This window comes from Ranitomeya imitator, chromosome 2 (genome assembly GCF_032444005.1).
Source record: "Ranitomeya imitator isolate aRanImi1 chromosome 2, aRanImi1.pri, whole genome shotgun sequence".
NCBI classification, from domain to species: Eukaryota; Metazoa; Chordata; class Amphibia; order Anura; family Dendrobatidae; genus Ranitomeya; species Ranitomeya imitator.
In genome coordinates this window covers 846,564,538-846,582,729 of record NC_091283.1, presented here as the reverse complement: position 1 = coordinate 846,582,729, position 18,192 = coordinate 846,564,538, and the positions used below count along the sequence as shown (strand labels likewise).

At 49.8% G+C, this 18,192-nt stretch overlaps 1 protein-coding gene across 1 annotated transcript in view; it reads left to right on the top strand.

The window, feature by feature from the left end:
- NRAP (nebulin related anchoring protein) overlaps positions 1-18,192 on the top strand; it is a 141,859-nt gene that overhangs the window by 59,506 nt on the left and 64,161 nt on the right. The window lies entirely within an intron of this gene.

Below are 18,192 nucleotides of genomic sequence, written 5' to 3'. Positions count from 1 at the left end.
TACGGCAGGTAACACATTTGTAGATGACACTACTGATGAGTCTTTTTGCACCGATGATCCACAAGCCAGCAGATCTGATGGCTCCTTCTGTAAATAGTCTTCCTTGGTGCTTGACCAGATTGTGGTAATGTTGTACGATTAGGTAGGCAACATGACATTTTCCGGGAAGTATAAGAGGGAATTTCTCCACAAACTCCATCTCAGCTTCTTTGAGTCGGCCTCCTACTCTCAGCAGGCCGCTGTTGTCGATGAATGGGTCGAGTTTTCTCAATACGCTGCTCGCTAGTATTGGAGCTTTGTTAGTAAGACATTGGATTTCTGCAAAGTAGGTTTCTCTTTGAACAGTGAGGATGATGTGATTTCTAGAGAACTCTAAGTCGGAGGTAACGTAGGTATTTTTACAAAGATGCCAACCTTTACATTTTTCTGTGCCACAAGTTCTGGTAGCCATGAATGAGCGAGCTATATGAGTCAGGCAGGTAATGGCTCGAGTAAGTGACTTCCAACTTGAGAATCTGTCGAACCTGCAAGATCCAAGCTGGATAACAGAGGTCATTGTATGTAGTGTAGACACCTGAGGGCGGATTTCAGCATCTGAGTCCTCTCCTACAAGTTCGAAGGTGTCTGGAAAACATTCCTCAATGTACAATAGTTTTGGTCCAGAGAGCCACGTTGTGCTTCCTAGTCGACTTATGTCAACTGCTCTAGTTGCATGATCTGCGGGATTCTGGTCTGTGGGTATATAATGCCACTGCTGTGGGTGAACTGATCTCCTGATTCGTAGCACTCTGTTATTGACATAAACGTAGAATCGCCTGGTTTCGTTGTGGATATATCCCAGGACTACTTTGCTGTCTGAGTAGAACTTGGCCTGTGTCAGGTCGATATCCATTTCGGATGCGATGAACTCCGCTATCTCAACGGCTAAGACTGCGGCACAAAGCTCTAACCTGGGTATAGTGTGCTCTGGTTGTGGTGCGAGTTTGGCCTTTCCCATGACGAAACCAATGTGGCACTGACATTTGGAGTCTACAGTTTTGAGGTAGGCAACAGCGGCAATTGCTTTGACAGAAGCATCTGCAAATACGTACAGTCTTTGGCTCTGTATCTCAGTAGATGGCACAGGGGTGTATGGTCTTGGCATATGCAAGTTGGAGAGTGCCGCTAACGAGTTCTTCCACTCTTCCCACTGGATCCTCTTATCAGGTGGCAGAGATGCATCCCAGTCAGATGTTTCCCTAGTTAAGTCTCTTAGTAGGGCCTTGCCTTGTATAGTGACAGGAGCTGCGAAACCCAAGGGGTCGTACAGACTGTTGATGGTAGACAGGACGCCTCTACGTGTGAAAGGCCTTTCTTCCTGGCTGACCTGAAAGGTGAAAGTGTCTGATTGTAGATTCCAGAGAAGCCCGAGGCTGCGTTGCATTGGTGCGGGGTCTGACCCCAGGTCCAGGTCTCTGAGACCATTACATAGGTCCTGAGAAGGGAATGCTTCCATGAGTTCTTGGCTGTTTGAGGCTATTTTATGAAGCCTAAGGTTTGAGCAGGCAAGCATGTCTTGGGCTCTCCTGAGAAGACTGATGGCAGTCTCATTTGAAGGCATGGCTTTTAGACAGTCGTCGACATAAAAGTCCTTTTCTATGAATTGTCTGACATCTGCTCCGTATTCTGCTTCTCCTTCCTGAGCCGACCTTTTGAGTCCGTAAATGGCGACTGCAGGTGAAGGACTGTTGCCAAAGATGTGCACTCTCATGCGATACTCTGTGACTTCTTTAGTAGGATCATTGTCTCTGTACCAGAAGAATCTTAGGAAGTTCCTGTCTCTCTCTCTCACAAGGAAACAATGGAACATTTGCTGGATGTCAGCGATGAAGGCAATGGAATCCTTACGGAAGCGCATAAGTACACCCAGTAGTTTGTTATTGAGGTCTGGTCCTGTCAGCAGAACGTCATTCAGGGAGACATCATTAAATTTAGCACTGGAATCAAACACGACTCTGATCTGGCCTGGTTTCTTAGGGTGGTATACTCCGAACATGGGTAGGAACCAGCATTCTTCAGAGTCTTTGAGAGTGGGAGCTAGTTCTGCGTGACGGTTTTCAAAAATCTTTGACATGAAGGAGAAAAAGTGATCTTTCATCTCTAGTTTCTTTTGCAGATTACGTTTGAAAGAGGAGAAACGTTGTAATGCCTGATTTCTGTTGTTCGGTAGACGTGGTCTGTGGGTTTTGAAGGGAAGAGGTGCGACCCAGCTGTTGGTCTCATCTTTAACGAGTCCCTTGTCCATTACCTCTAAGAACAACTTGTCCTCTACCGACATTGCCACTTGGTTGTCCTGCTTAGTTCTCTGGAAGACTGTGCCCCCTAACTGATCCTCATAGCTTCCCGACACTATACTGCTGTCGTGAGTAAAGTCTATTAAATGATCAGGTAGTTGGATGCTGTGTGGCAGTTCCCTGACATGGAACTCATTGTTACAAGGTTGAAACAGAGATGGACGTCCTTTCTCCAATGTATTTGTCAGCATGCTTGTCACAGAAGATGGGGCGTGCATGCGTCCCAAGCATACGTTGCCAATTATGACCCATCCTAGGTCTAGCCTTTGGGCATAGGGAGCATTGTGAAGTCCATTGATATGACGTCTCACTTTATGAACCTGCAGGATATCTCTCCCCAACAGCAGAATTATCTGGGCCTGATGGTCGAGTTCCGGTATGAGGTGTGCTATTTGTTTTAAGTGAGCGTGATGGATTGCTACATCTGGCGTAGGGATTTCAGATCTGTTGTCTGGGATCTGGTTACATTCGATGATCGTAGGTAGTGGTAGGCAGAATTGTCCGTCTAAAGACTCGATCTGGTAGTCAGTAGCTTTCCTGCCTGCTGTTGTCACAGTACCTGCACACGTCTTTAAGGAGTAGGGAGTGCTTGGCCCTTTGATGTTGAATAGGTCAAAGAACGTTGATCTAGCCAAGGATCGATTACTTTGATCATCCAAGATAGCATACAGTCTTACAGCTTGGTCTCTATGGCCCTTCGGGTATACTTTGACGAGGCATATTTTTGAACAGGACCTACTGTCTATTGTCCCTTTGCAGACCTCGGTGCATTGTGAAGTGATCTCTGGCGTAGCTGTATCAGTGTTCCTTTCCTCCCCGCCATGCTCACTGTCAGCAGGCGTGTTTTGTGTACTCCATGGAGCTGGGCCAGGGTGTAGAGCAGTGTTATGGTCTGTGGTGCCACATTCTGTGCATTTTACACTGACCTTGCAATCCTTGGCGAGATGAGCTGTGGACGAGCAGCACTTGTAGCAGATACCGTTTTCTTTCAGGAAGCTTCTGCGATCTGGCATAGATTTTCCTCTGAAGGCTCTGCATTTCAGGAGAGGATGAGGCTTCTGATGAAGTGGGCACTGCTTGTCAGGGTCCTGCACCTTTGTCTCTGATTGGGAGCAGCCAGCAGACCTGTAATTAGAACCTGAAGAAGAAACATAAGTCTTGTGTACTGCCACAGATGTTCTGCGTGGATTTGCAGGTGGTGACGGTGTGGCATATGGTATTGCAAAGTCAAAGCTGGGATCGTTTCTAATTCTCGCTTGTTGGTGTATGAAGTCTACAAAAACGGAGAAGGGAGGGAATGGAACGCTGTGTTTGTATTTGTACGTGGAACCATGTGTGAGCCACCTCTCCTGTAGATTGTAGGGCAACTTCTGGACTATAGGGTTAACACCTCTGGCTGTGTCGAGAAATGCAAGTCCCTGTAGGTCGTCCTCGTATTTGGCAACTTGGACTTCCTTTAGCAAGTCGCTTAGCTCTCTAAGTTTCTGGAGACCTTTGTTAGATATTTTAGGAAAGTCATCGATTCTTTTGAACAAGACTCTTTCTATTACTTCTGCTGAGCCGTAACACTCATCCAGCCTTTTCCAGATCTCTTTGAGGCCGGTCTCAGGGCGGTTTATTTTAATGTCTCTGATCCTTACTGCGTGTTTGACTGACTCTTCTCCCAGGTATTTGACTAACAGGTCTATCTCTTCCCTGTGTTGCAGCCCCAAGTCTCTAATGACATTTTGGAAGGAAGCTTTCCAAGCTCTGTAACCTTCAGCTCGGTCAGTGAATTTCATGAGTCCCTTGGCAACCAGTTCACGTCGTGTGAAGAACTTGGCAAATTCTGTCGTGAACCGGTTGTCAGCAGAGTATACTGGTGATGGGTCGCCCTGATAGTGATGTGAGGTGCGTTCGTACCTGATAGTGTCCTCATGGTGGCGCCAGCCGGTGTCGTATTGCTTCGGCCTGATGTACGGTGCGTCAGCAGGGTGATCCACGTTGGTTACCTGATGAGGGGCAAGGTAGTCATTAGCAGAGTTGTTTTGCCTCACATTTTCGAGTTTGTTTCTGTCCTGAGCCTCGTGACGACTCTCGCTCACTTCGCTGGAGGTGTCGTATTCTGGTTTTGGTACTGGTTCAGTGTTATAGTTTGGATCAGGAAGGTCATTAACATACTGAGATGTGCGTTGTGGTGAGTCTTGCAGTGGAAACTCCAGACTCGACGTACTGCTTTGGCTATGCAGCTTGGGATTTTGCGCGGCTTCTAGCGATTCTGCTTCGGCGAGGGCTGCGGCAGCTTCCCTTTTTGCTGCTAGGCTTTCTAAGGCGGCATCCACACGTGCCTTCTCTAACTGCGACCTTCTCTCTTGATCGGCTCTCTCATCATCTATGCGTGCTTTTCTAACTGCAACCTTCTCTCTTGATCGGCTCTCTCATCATCTATGCGTGCTTTTTCTAACTGCAACCTTCTCTCTTGATTGGCTCTCTCTAAGCGCGACCTTCTCTCTTCGTCATCTAGGCGTGCTTTTTCTAATTTAAGTTGCATCTCTTGGTCAGCAAAGCTTGCTCGTATTTTGGCAGCTTCAGCATTTGCGCGGGCAATGGCGACAGCGCTGCTGATGGATGTTGTCTTTGAGGAGACGGAAGTAACAGATCTTGTCCTATGCGATTTGTGAGACATGGTGTCTTGGGAAAGTGCTTGGCTGTGCAGAGATTGCTGTAGCTGTATTTAGTCTCTGAGTAGCCGGTGACTTGAATCCCACTAGTTGGATGGCTGCCGTTTCACTGTTCTGTCCTCACTAAATGAGGGAGGCTCATACGTAGTTATACAGTCAGCTAAACCGCTATACCGGGTCCAATAAGGAGACTGTGGTTGAGTCTGTGCTTTATTAAACGTAGTGGTATATTGATGCGGTGAAACTGTGAACAATGATATACATAGAATCAGTGCATGGCATAGAACAGATACATAATACACAAGATATACATTATGCATAACATTTAGAAAGCTAGTGACTAAACTAGGAGTACAACTGGTTAAACTAAGCTAATATAGAGCAGAAATATCTATAGGAAGCATAAAGACATACCGGCAATGCAATCGCAAGGGGGATGAAGTGAAGCGTCTTTCCTTGAAGGCAAACCGTAGAAAGTGAAAGGAAAAATGGAGGGAAATGGAGGCTGAGCTACCATAATGCATTGCAAAGGAGGAGGAGAATCAGACATGGATAATACAAAAACAAGATTGAACTGCCAACATAACTCTGACCGCTAGAGGGAGCCAAAGCACTAAAAACAAATAAAGATATGAACATCCATACTGAGAAACCTGCAATTACGCAAACAGATAATCAGGGTAACAATATTAGATGGCGGAGACAGAACACCCCCCATTGCCCATACATGCCCCCCATTCACCAGTACTCATTCCCCATACTGTTTCCCCATCTCCCCCTTTGCTCTTCATTTTGTGTCCTCAAATATCCCCCCACACATTAAATCTCCCATCCCCACTCCAATTCTCCCGACACATAATAAATCCCCCCATCCCCACTCAAATTGTTCCCCCCTCCCATCTTGTAAGACTGGCTCAGCTTTCCTCCCCCTTGTATGAACGGCTAAGCTTTTCTCCCCCTTGTATGAATGGCCCAGCTTTCGTCCCCCCTGGTATGAATGGCTCAGCTCTCCCCCCATTGTATGGGGGACCCCGACACCACAGCACACGCCGCCGATGATGCGGCCCCGGCTGACAGGGCACCGCCAACACTGCGGGGAGCGGTGACCACCGGCAAGGTACCCACAGCCCCTACCCCCCGAGCATCAGCGGGTGCAGCAAGCACCAGGCCGTCCCCCGTTTCCACAGAGGATCGGGCCTGGACACCTCCACAGGTTTTATTACTGCCTGCCACAGGGCCACACTCCAGACCATGCACACTGTCCGGCTCTGCAGCCCACTCTCGCCCACTCTGCTACCGCCAGCAGAGACGGCGACCTGCGCCATATGACTTGTACTCTCCCCGCTCCCTTGCACCGGACCCACTGCAGGTCCCGGGCCGGGGTGGGTAGCGGGCTCCACACAGCGGGACCGGGGGGTCCCAGGAAGGGGGACAAACACCAACCTCTCCTCCGATGTTTTCTTCCTTTTCTTTTTCCCCCTCCTGGTTGCCTCGTCCCCGCAGACCTCATCCCCAAACTTCAGGTGGGCATAATTTACTGGAGACTCTAGCTGACTGATCTGCTGCAAGACGAGGCAACCCCCACTACTGCTGTAATCGCTGCTGCTATCATCCGCATCACCCCCATCATCCTCTGAAATACTATTGTCTGATGGGAGTGGGACCTGCACTGGATCTATCCCGCTGTGTGTGGCCTGGAGATCACTTACCAAGCCCCCAGGTGGGTACGGTGCCTCCTCCATCTCCTCATGGTCCACCTCCTCCACCTGGGTCGGACGCCGAGACCCCTCTGGCTCCTTTGCAGCAGCCATGTTGTGGAATAGGTCGTCATTTTCTAGCTTTTCCCGGAAGGGCCCGCTGTTATTCAATATCGCCGCTCTCTGGGCTTCCATGCCCTCAATGCAGATCCCCAGGCTGGATATCCTGGCTGTTAGGGCAGACTTCTCTGTGCGGGAGGCTCTGTCTGCAGCTTGCCTCACCTCCTTCATCTCCTCCCGGAGTCTCCTGAGGGTCTTCCCAGCTTCCTCATACTCGCTGAGGTACACATGGACGCGGGAGCCATAGCTGGTAGCCCTAGTGCCCTAATCCTTCGGCACCGGCGCCGCTGCACCTCTGCGAGTACTCCGCTCACCTCCAGGAGGAGACACTGCAGTGGCCCTCGCCTCAGCCTTAGGGGCTTTGCAGCCCTCCTGGGTTTTCCTGGGCACTTCCATGTTTTGGACCTTGCCGGATCTGGTGACCCTCTTTGCCGGTAGCAATGAGCTCCCACCCCTCGCCGGCTTAGACCGAGGGTTGGGAGACGGGGACTCAGCCCACAGTCCATCCACTACACCCTGTTATGATCTGGTGGCCTAGGAGCAGCATGTGGCGTACTCTGGAGAAGGTGATACCTGTACTGACCGCAGACCTTGAACTTAGCAGCGCAACTAGAAGTAGCCGTGGGATGTACCTAACACTCCCTAGACACCTCGACACAGCCTAAGGACTAACTTCCCCTAAATATAGAAACGGGAAAACTGTCTTGCCTCAGAGAAAATCCCCAAAGGATAGACAGCCCCCCACAAATATTGACTGTGAGAGCAGAGGGAAATGACATACGCAGACTGAAATCAGGATTTAGCAAAGGAGGCCTTTCTAGCTAAAAAGAAAGAATAGGACAGATTACTATGCGGTCAGTATTAAAACACTAGAAAATATCCACCACAGAAAATACAAATCACCACATCTGACTAAAGACATGGAGGGTATATCTGCATCTCCAGAGACACAGCTAGGCTGAAAAAAATCCTTACACAGACAAAGCTGGACAAGGCCAAACATGAAAATGCACAGAACTATAAGGCCCACAGCATGTGGACAGCAAAAACAAAGCCAGAACTTATCTTTGTTGAAAAGAACAGTGTGAGGAAAATGTATATCATAAGTTAGTTCTCTTGCTAGCCTGCGTGGGCTAAGCCCCCCTTCTTGGAGTGATGCTGCAATAGTTTGTAGCTTCAAATCCCTGACTTTCAACTCCCAAATCCCCCATCACCCCTCGCCAAAGGTATTTACGACCGGCATTTCCTGCCGTGCAAGCTCTTGTCCAGCTATAAGTGAACTAGAAACTTCTAGGATCCATGAAAGATTATTTGTTTGGTTTTTGTAAGATATTATGCACAATGTTTACGTTAAGAACACGAAAATATATATTCGTATTCTCACTCGGTGTATCTACCCATCTCGCGAAACACGGGCTTCTAACTCCATTTGGTAAAGAAGTAGGGATTTCTCTGTAAATATGTATCCCAGATAGGACATATTTGATCTCATTAGAATGCCCACGTTAATCCGAGATGAATGATGGGTTTGTTATGACTATGACATGTTTTGTAGCGAAGTTATAGAAATTAGAGAGAATAGTTTAAAGTTTAGTCAGAATGTAGAGAGAGGAGGGTCTGGATAAACCAGCCTTTCTGTGATGTCACAGCCTTAAGGTTTTAAGTGTCTGGCAGGCTCTGAGGAGTCACTTCTTCTTGACTTCTTGTCTTCTCCTGAAGCCAGCAGCACGTCCAATGAGCTGGGACGTATGGTTGCCTGCCATGCTTTGAACATGTGAGTGTTACCTTTTCTCATTTATTCCCTGTTTATTTCATAATTACCCTTGTACATATTTGCAATTGTCTCATTTGTAACATCTTTATAAAATATTTTTGATAAAGCACTGCCTAATTTTTATGGGATATAATATTATATGTTAGTTCATTCTCCATGCTCTAAAAACCGTACCCTAAGTCTTCTGAAGGGAAATACGCTACTGTTGTGTTGGGTTAGCTTCGGACCCGTTTAATCGAAGCTGGTGGCAGCGATAATGTGCTGACTTTTGGATTATGTTGTAGCGACTGCGGCGTTGATAATTATTGTTCCTGCCTGAGTGGGAGTAGTTTATCGCGTCGCTGCAGCGTGCCCAATAGCCAGTACATAGCAGGCAGCCTTTCTGGCGACTAATTACCCAGGGTGCAGTACCTAATCTGACCTGAGAGTAAGGGGGGCGCCAGAGAGCTGCAAGTGTTAAGTGGAACTGTAAGCGGGATATACATAAATCCCTGCAGTTCGTGGTATATTGAAAAGCAGTGGGATACCTACAATAAGCCCCTGCTGTAAACTAAGAGGTCAATAGCCTTGTGGGTGTTTTTTCATCGCATTGTTAGCAGTGGAGGGATAACTAAGATAAGCCCCCCTGCACATGTGATAGCCGTCTGTTGGCCTAAAGTCACCCCGACCCGTGACGTAGGGGTGACGGTCATGGTGTGAATCGTGACAAATTGGGGGCAGCGGTCAGGGGAATCCTGACAAATTGGTGGCAAGGCGGTGGGATATATTAGAGCATTAGTGATTTGGTTTGAGCAATCATTCCCCTCACTAAAAACTTGCAGAAAGTTCTTGCGAGGACTCTGCGCAAATAAGTTTGGAGAAGGAACTCAGTGTTTTTTAGTCTTGAGACAATTGCGTACTGGTAATTATCCCCTCCCTTTCTCTTCGTTTTTCTGTCGTATCTTTTATTTGGCAATCATGGTTGTGCTGGGAGAAGTCTTTTATGAGCAGCAGACCAGAGACACCCTTATTGGCTTATGCAAGTCACAGCACATTGACTTTGTGGGCAAAAACAAAGCCCAACTGGTCGCAGATCTGGTGCAATGGGAAGCCGCCCTAGACCACTCTCAGAGCTCAGAGGCCGCAGAAGCCAGCACCAGCGAACATGGTGCTGCAGCAGAGGTCCAACCACTGAATGCTGGCCCTGTTAGCAATCCAGGCGAATTGGACCCCCACCTGCAGGCGGCCTTGAAAGAATTCCCCATGGACGACCATGAGGGACGTCGGCAGCTGATTCAGCAATACCATGAGCGAGCCGAGGCCCGAGCCGAACGAGAGGCCCAAGCGGAGCGGGTGTACCAGCTGCAGATGGCCCGACTGCAAATGCAGGGGTTGTCCCAGACCAACTGTGAGCCCAGCAGCGCTCAGATCACTTTCCTGTTATGGAGAAGGATGGGGACTTGAACACTTTTCTGTGGGCCTTTGAGAAAGCCTGCAGACAGTACCGGCTGCCTACAGATGAATGGGCACGATACCTGACACCAGGGCTGAGAGGCAAAGCTCTGGAGGCGTTTGCTGCCCTCCCTCAAGAACAAGATGGTGACTATGAGGCCATCAAGCAGGCTCTGATAGCCAAGTACCAGCTTACACCCGAGGTGTACCGTAGAAAGTTCCGGACCCTCCAACGTGGCCCACACGACAGTTACAGTGATGTGGTGCATGGACTGGGGACCCACTTTGACCAGTGGACCCAAGGACTGTCAGTGACCACCTTTGCACAGCTGCGAGACCTGATGATCAAAGACCAGTTCTTTCATCTTTGCCCAGCTGAGGTGCGACAGTTCGTGATGGACAGAGAACCCAAAGACGTGACGAAAGCAGCGCAGATTGCCGATGCCTATGAGGCCAACCGTAGATCGGAAGCGCGGAAGCCAGTCACCACCAGCTGGAGAGGGGGTAAGCCTGCACCTAACGCCAGTACCCCTGCCAGCCAACACACCAGAGGTCCTGGCCCTGTGGCCAACAACACCAGACCTACCACCGAACCTCGCCAGTGTTACTACTGCAAGCGGCCTGGGCATATCAGTACCTTCTGTCCAGACAGGCCGAAGAACCCCCCAGCCAAGGCCCCAGGGCCTAATGCAGCAGTTCTTTTGGTGGGTAGTGTGGTTGGGAGGGTGTGTGACAACTTACAGCACGTCACTGTGGGAGGCCATGTTGCTACAGGCTCAAAGACACCGGGGCTGAACGAACCCTCATCCGACCCGAACTGGCGGCCCCTGACGAAATCATTCCGGGGAAAACCCTAACTGTCACTGGGATTGGGGGCATCAGCTGTCCCTTACCGATGGCCCGGGTTTTTATTGATTGGGGTGCCGGGAGCGGGGTGAAGGAAGTGGGGCTGTCTGATAATTTGCCCACTGATGTTTTGTTGGGGACTGATTTGGGGAGAATGGTTGCATACTACGTTCCTGACATCCCTCCCCAATCTACTAATGGGGGTAACGTTAACCCTGATGATGATGATGTTGATGATGATGGGAAATCGCATGTGTTATCTGACCATACTTTATCTTGTAATGATGCATCTAATAACCATTTTTTTCCTAGGATTGATGGTGAAAATGTTGTACCTGTGTCAGCTGAACCTGATAATGATTTTTCTGTGAAGGTTAATGTGTCCATAGGTACAGGCGTGCCCAGCCACGTCGCTCTGCGGAGTGAGACGGCTGAGGAACCCCTAACAGGGGCAAGTGTCGGTGCTACAGGAAATGGGGAGATGCATGGGAACCGTGAGGATGGTGATGCCATGAAATTGACCAGTGCCACCGAGGAAGGTAACTGGCCCATAAGTAGCACTGCCCCTGGAGTGTTGGGGGTGGATGGGGAGGTAGAGCCCATAGCAACGCCAGCTGATGGGTCTGTAGAAACCCCTGGGGAGACAGCCTACGTAGCTGCTGTCACCTGCAGTCAGAGTGCCCGGAACGCAGATAACTGTCAGCCTCCCGGACCCTCCTCAGTCATCAGTGTGACTGAACCAGAGGTGGACCCAGAGCAGGTCCAAGAGGGTTCCCGTGGGGAAGGGACCCTGACGTCGCTTTTGGCTTCCCCTAGCCAGGAGTTTCAGGCCGCTCTGCACACAGATGCGAGCCTAGAGAGTTTGAGACAACTTGCCGGGACGCTCTTCTCCGAGACTGATAAGGAGAAGGTGTTCTGGGAACGAGGAAGGTTGTACCGGGAGACAGTACCCGGAGAATCGCAAAATGAGTGGTTGAGGGAAAGACAGCTGGTCGTCCCGCAGCAATTCCGGGGTGAGTTGTTACGGATTGCCCATGAGATCCCGCTAGACACTTGGGGATCAGCAAAACTAAGGCCCGGCTGTCTCAACACTACTATTGGCCTAAGATGGGGACAGATGTGCCAAACTACTGCCGCTCCTGTATCACTTGTCAAAGAGTGGGGAAATTGGGGCCTGCTCTTAAGGCTCCCCTGATCCCTTTGCCAGTGATAGAGGAGCCTTTCCAGAGGATCGCGGTGGACATTGTAGGCCCGCTGGCCGTCCCCAGCAGCTCTGGAAAGCAATACATCCTTACTGTGGAAGACTACGCTACCCGGTACCCAGAGGCAGTAGCTCTGTCGTCAACTAGGGCAGATAAGGTGGCGGATGCCCTGTTGGCCATCTTTTCACGTGTAGGATTTCCCAGGGAAATGCTTAATGATCAAGGGACCCAATTTATGTCTCGCCTAATGGAGGCTCTCTGTAAGAGAATGCAGGTGAAGCACCTGGTATCAAGTGCGTATCACCCACAGACCAATGGCTTGTGTGAACGCTTCAATGGTACCCTCAAACAGATGCTACGCATGCTGGTTGAGACTCAAGGGCGCAACTGGGAGCGGTACCTCCCACACCTGCTGTTCGCTTACCGAGAGGTTCCGCAGGCCTCGATGGGGTTCTCCCCCTTCGAGCTCCTGTACGGCAGGCGAGTCCGGGGACCCCTTAGGTTGGTAAGAGAATCCTGGGAAGAGGAGCTGAACCCTTCTGAAGTGTCCATAGTGGAGTATGTCATGTGCTTCCGTGACAAGATGCAGACCTTGACGCAGTTGGTGCATGACAACATGACGCAGGCTCAGGCTGATCAGAAGCACTGGTACGACCAGAACGCCCAAGAGTGGACCTACCACGTGGGTCAAAAGGTGTGGGTGCTGGTCCCCGTACCAACGGATAAACTTCAGGCCGCCTGGGAGGGCCCGTACGTCATCCACCAACAGCTCAACCCGGTCACTTACGTGGTCACGCTTGACCACGCTCGGGGTAGGCCAAAGGCCTTTCACGTCAACATGATGAAGGCTCATCACGAATGTGAACCTTTCGTCCTACCGGTCTGCAGCTTGCCCGAAGACGGGGAGGAAGACACCCTCCTGGACATGCTGGCCCAAGCCAAGGCCAATGGGTCCATCGAGGACGTGGAGGTAAGCACCTCGTTAACTGCACCCCAACGGTTGCAGTTGCAAACCACACTGGAACCCTTCCGGGTCGTGTTCTCCAACCGAACTGGGAGTACTGAGTTAGCCGTCCACGAGGTGGACACCGGGAATCACGCCCCACTACGGCGAACACCCTATCGAATCTCTGACCAGGTGCAGCAGATTATGCGCCAAGAGATCGATGAGATGTTACAGCTGGGGGTGATTTGACGGTCAAAGAGCGCGTGGGCCTCACCTGTAGTTCTCGTGCCAAAGAAAGACCGGACCACCCGGTTCTGCGTGGACTACAGGGGGCTCAACGCCATCACAGCCTCTGACGCGCACCCAATGCCGCGCATCGAGGAGCTGCTGGATAAGTTAGCTGGCGCAGATTACCTAACAATAATGGATCTGAGTCGAGGATACTGGCAGATTCCCCTGAGCCCCGAGGCGCAGGAGAAGTCCGCCTTTATCACACCGTTTGGACTGTACGAGTCCACGGTCATGCCCTTCGGCATGAAAAATGCCCCTGCCACTTTCCAGCAGATGGTCAACCTCCTGTTTCAGGGACTGGAGAAGTACGCCGTGGCGTACTTGGATGACATTGCCATCTTCAGTTCCTCCTGGGAGGAACACCTGCAGCATCTCGAGGAGGTGCTCAGGCGAATTCACCAAGCAGGACTTACTATCAAGCCAGGAGAGTGCCAGATGGGCATGAGGGAGGTTCACTACCTGGGGCACCGGGTAGGCGGGAACACCCTGAAGCCAGAGCTGGAGAAAGTGGGTGCGATCGTGAACTGGCCCACTCCCGTGACCAAGAAACAGGTGATGTCCTTCTTGGGCACTGCAGGGTACTATAGGCGCTTTGTACAACACTATAGTAGCCTGGCAAAACCTTTGACGGACCTCACCAGGAAGAAGCTACCCCACATTGTCAACTGGACAGATGGCTGTGAGGGGGCCTTCCAGGCGTTGAAAACCGCACTGTGCAACGCCCCTGTGTTGAAAGCAGTCGACAGCAGTCGACCGTTCTTGGTGCAGACCGACGCCAGCGAGTTTGGCCTTGGTGCTGTGCTCAGCCAGGTTGACTCGGAGGACCAAGAGCACCCCGTGTTATACCTGAGCCGGAAACTTTTGCCGAGGGAAGTGGCCTACTCCACCATCGAGAAGGAGTGCCTGGCCATAGTCTGGGCCCTGCAGCGCTTGCAGCCCTACTTGTACGGTTGCCCCTTCACTGTGGTGACCGACCACGACCCTCTGCGCTGGCTAAACGCCATGTGTGGAACCAACGGCAGGTTGCTACGCTGGAGCCTTGCCCTTCAGCAGTTTGACACCATTGAACACAAAACGGGCAAAGAGCATGGGAATGCAGATGGACTGTCCCGCCAGGGTGAACCTACTGAGGTGCCCATGGAGGCATACCGTGGGGTTCTACCTCCCTAGCGCACACCTGAAAGGGGAGGTGTGAGGAAAATGTATATCATAAGTTAGTTCTCTTGCTAGCCTGCGTGGGCTAAGCCCCCCTTCTTGGAGTGATGCTGCAACAGTTTGTAGCTTCAAATTCCTGACTTTCAACTCCCAAATCCCCCATCACCCCTCGCCAAAGGTATTTACGACCGGCATTTCCTGCCGTGCAAGCTCTTGTCCAGCTATAAGTGAACTAGAAACTTCTAGGATCCATGAAAGATTCTTTGTTTGGTTTTTGTAAGATATTATGCACAATGTTTACGTTAAGAACACGAAAATATATATTCGTATTCTCACTCGGTGTATCTACCCATCCCGCAAAACACGGGCTTCTAACTCCATCTGGTAAAGAAGTAGGGATTTCTCTGTAAATATGTATCCCAGATAGGACATATTTGATCTCATTAGAATGCCCACGTTAACCCGAGATGAATGATGGGTTTGTTATGACTATGACATGTTTTGTAGCGAAGTTATAGAAATTAGAGAGAATAGTTTAAAGTTTAGTCAGAATGTAGAGAGAGGAGGGTCTGGATAAACCAGCTGTCATGATCCCAATGGCAGGGGATCACAAAAGGACAAGCACAAAAACAAAACAAGCTCTAGTGTGGTGGAACCTGAGCTGACCGCGATCCTGAACCTAAACACACAACTAGCAATAGCCGGGGAACGTGCCTACGATGATTCCTAGACGTCTCGCACCAGCCGAAGGATTAACTTCCCCTATAAGAAGAAACACAGACCTCACTTGCCTCCAGAGAAACACCCCACAGAAATAGCAGCCCCCCACATGTAATAACGGTGAAATGAGAGGAAAGCACATACGTAGTTATGAAAATAGAATCAGCAAAAATGAGGCCCGCAAAAGCTAGATAGCAGAGGATACAAAAGTGAACTGCGCGGTCAGCGAAAAACCCTTCAAAAAACCATCCTGAAATTACTTGAACTCATGTGCCAACTCATGGAACATGAGGAGTAATTTCAGCCCACTAGAGCAACCAGCAGCAAGGAATCACATATCTGCAAGCTGGACTAAGACAAAAATTAAGCAAAACGTAGAACAGGATAATCAAAACTTAGCTTGTCCTGAAGATAAGACGCAGGGAGCAGAGGAAAACAGACACGCTGATTACATTGATAGCCGGCGAGGAAATGACAAAAAGGCCAGGTTAAATAGGAAACTCCCATAACCTGAAGGAACAGGTGGACACCAGAGACCGCAGAGAACACAAGTCACCCAGTACCATCAGTAACCACCAGAGGGAGCCCAAAAACAGAACTCACAACAGTACCCCCCCCTTGAGGAGGGGTCACCGAACCCTCACGAGAACCTCCAGGGCGACCAGGATGAGCCCTATGAAAAGCACGGACCAAATCGGCAGCATGAACATCAGAGGCAATCACCCAAGAATTATCCTCCTGACCATAACCCTTCCACTTGACCAAATACTGGAGTTTCCGTCTGGAAACACGAGAATCCAAGATCTTCTCCACAACATACTCCAATTCACCCTCCACCAGCACCGGAGCAGGAGGCTCAAGCGAAGGAACGACAGGTACCTCATACTTCCGCAACAACGACCGATGAAACACATTATGAATAGCAAACGATGCCGGGAGATCCAAACGAAACGACACAGGGTTAAGAATTTCCAAGATCCTATAGCGACGGATGAACCGAGGCTTGAACTTAGGAGAAGAGACCTTCATAGGAGCAAAACGAGAAGACAACCACACCAAGTCCCCAACAAGAAGTCGAGGACCCACGCGGCGACGGCGATTAGCAAACTGCTGAGCCCTCTCCTGGGACAACTTCAAATTGTCCACCACATGACTCCAAATCCGATGCAACCTATCCACCACCATGTCCACTCCAGGACAATCAGAAGGCTCCACCTGACCAGAGGAAAAACGAGGATGAAACCCCGAATTACAAAAGAAAGGAGAAACCAAGGTAGCAGAGCTAGCCCGATTATTAAGGGCAAACTCGGCAAGCGGCAAAAAGGAAAAAAAAAAAGGGAAGAAGCCAGCACTGCTTATGGTCAGAACGCAATAACTGAAGTGCAATTGCACATAAATTCTAACTGTATTTCAAATATGAGACATTTAGCAAACAATTGATCAATTCTTTGAGCTACCCCGCCACTTCACGGCAATCTCATAATGGGGCAGTCCTAATCTTCGTATTTTATTTACGTTGTGCCATTATGGCTTCCTGAATGTATAAAAAAAAAAAAAAAGGACCACATTAAATGCGAACTGTACCTGGAGCATTTTCAGAATCACTCCCTTGGTGCCAGGAAACCAAAGTCATCTTGATCAGCAGAAACAAAACACCTTAAATAAGTTTCTAAAGTCTGATTAGTTCGTTCCGTCTGGCCATTCGTCTGGGGATGGAATGCAGACGAAAAGGACAAATCAATGCCCATCTTAGCACAGAACGTCCGCCAAAATCTAGACACAAACTGGGATCCCCTGTCAGAAACGATGTTCTCCGGAATGCCATGCAAACGGACCACGTTTTGAAAAAACAGAGGGACTAACTCAGAGGAGGAAGGTAACTTAGGCAAGGGTACCAGATGAACCATCTTAGAAAAGCGGTCACACACAACCCATATGACGGACATTTTTTGAGAGACAGGGAGATCCGAAATAAAGTCCATGGAAATGTGCGTCCAAGGCCTCTTCGGGATAGGCAAAGGTAATAACAATCCACTGGCCCGAGAACAGCAAGGCTTAGCCCGAGCGCAAACTCCACAAGACTGCACGAAAGAACGCACATCCCTCGACAAGGAAGGCCACCAAAAGACCTGGCCACCAAGTCTCTAGTACCAAATATTCCAGGATGACCTGCCAACACAGAAGAATGGACCTCGGAAATGACTCTACTGGTCCAATTATCCGGAACAAACAGTCTTTCCGGCGGACAACGATCAGGTTTATCCGCCTGAAACTCCTGCAAAGCACGTCGCAAGTCTGGGGAGACAGCCGACAAAATCACCCCATCCCTAAGGATACCAGTGGGCTCAGAATTTCCAGGGGAGTCAGGCACAAAACTCCTAGAAAGAGCATCCGCCTTCACATTCTTTGAACCTGGCAGGTATGAAACCACAAAATTGAAACGGGAGAAAAACAGTGACCAACGAGCCTGTCTAGGATTCAGACGCTTGGCAGACTCAAGGTACATCAGATTTTTGTGATCAGTCAAGACCACCACACGATGTCTAGCACCCTCAAGCCAATGACGCCACTCCTCAAATGCCCACTTCATGGCCAAAAGCTCCCGATTACCAACATCATAATTCCGTTCAGCGGGCGAAAATTTTCTAGAAAAGAACGCACATGGCTTCATCACTGAGCCATCGGAGCTTCTCTGTGACAAAACCGCCCCCGCTCCGATCTCGGAAGCATCAACCTCAACCTGAAAAGGAAGCGACGTATCTGGCTGACGCAACACAGGAGCAGAAGAAAACCGGCGCTTAAGTGCCTGAAAGGCCTCCACAGCCGGAGGAGACCAATCAGTAACATCAGCACCCTTTTTAGTCAAATCCGTCAAAGGCTTAACAACACTAGAAAAATTAGTTATGAAGCGACGATAAAAATTAGCAAAGCCCAAGAACTTCTGTAGACTCTTAAGAGATGTAGGCTGCGTCCAGTCACAAATAGCCTGAACCTTGACGGGATCCATCTCAATAGTA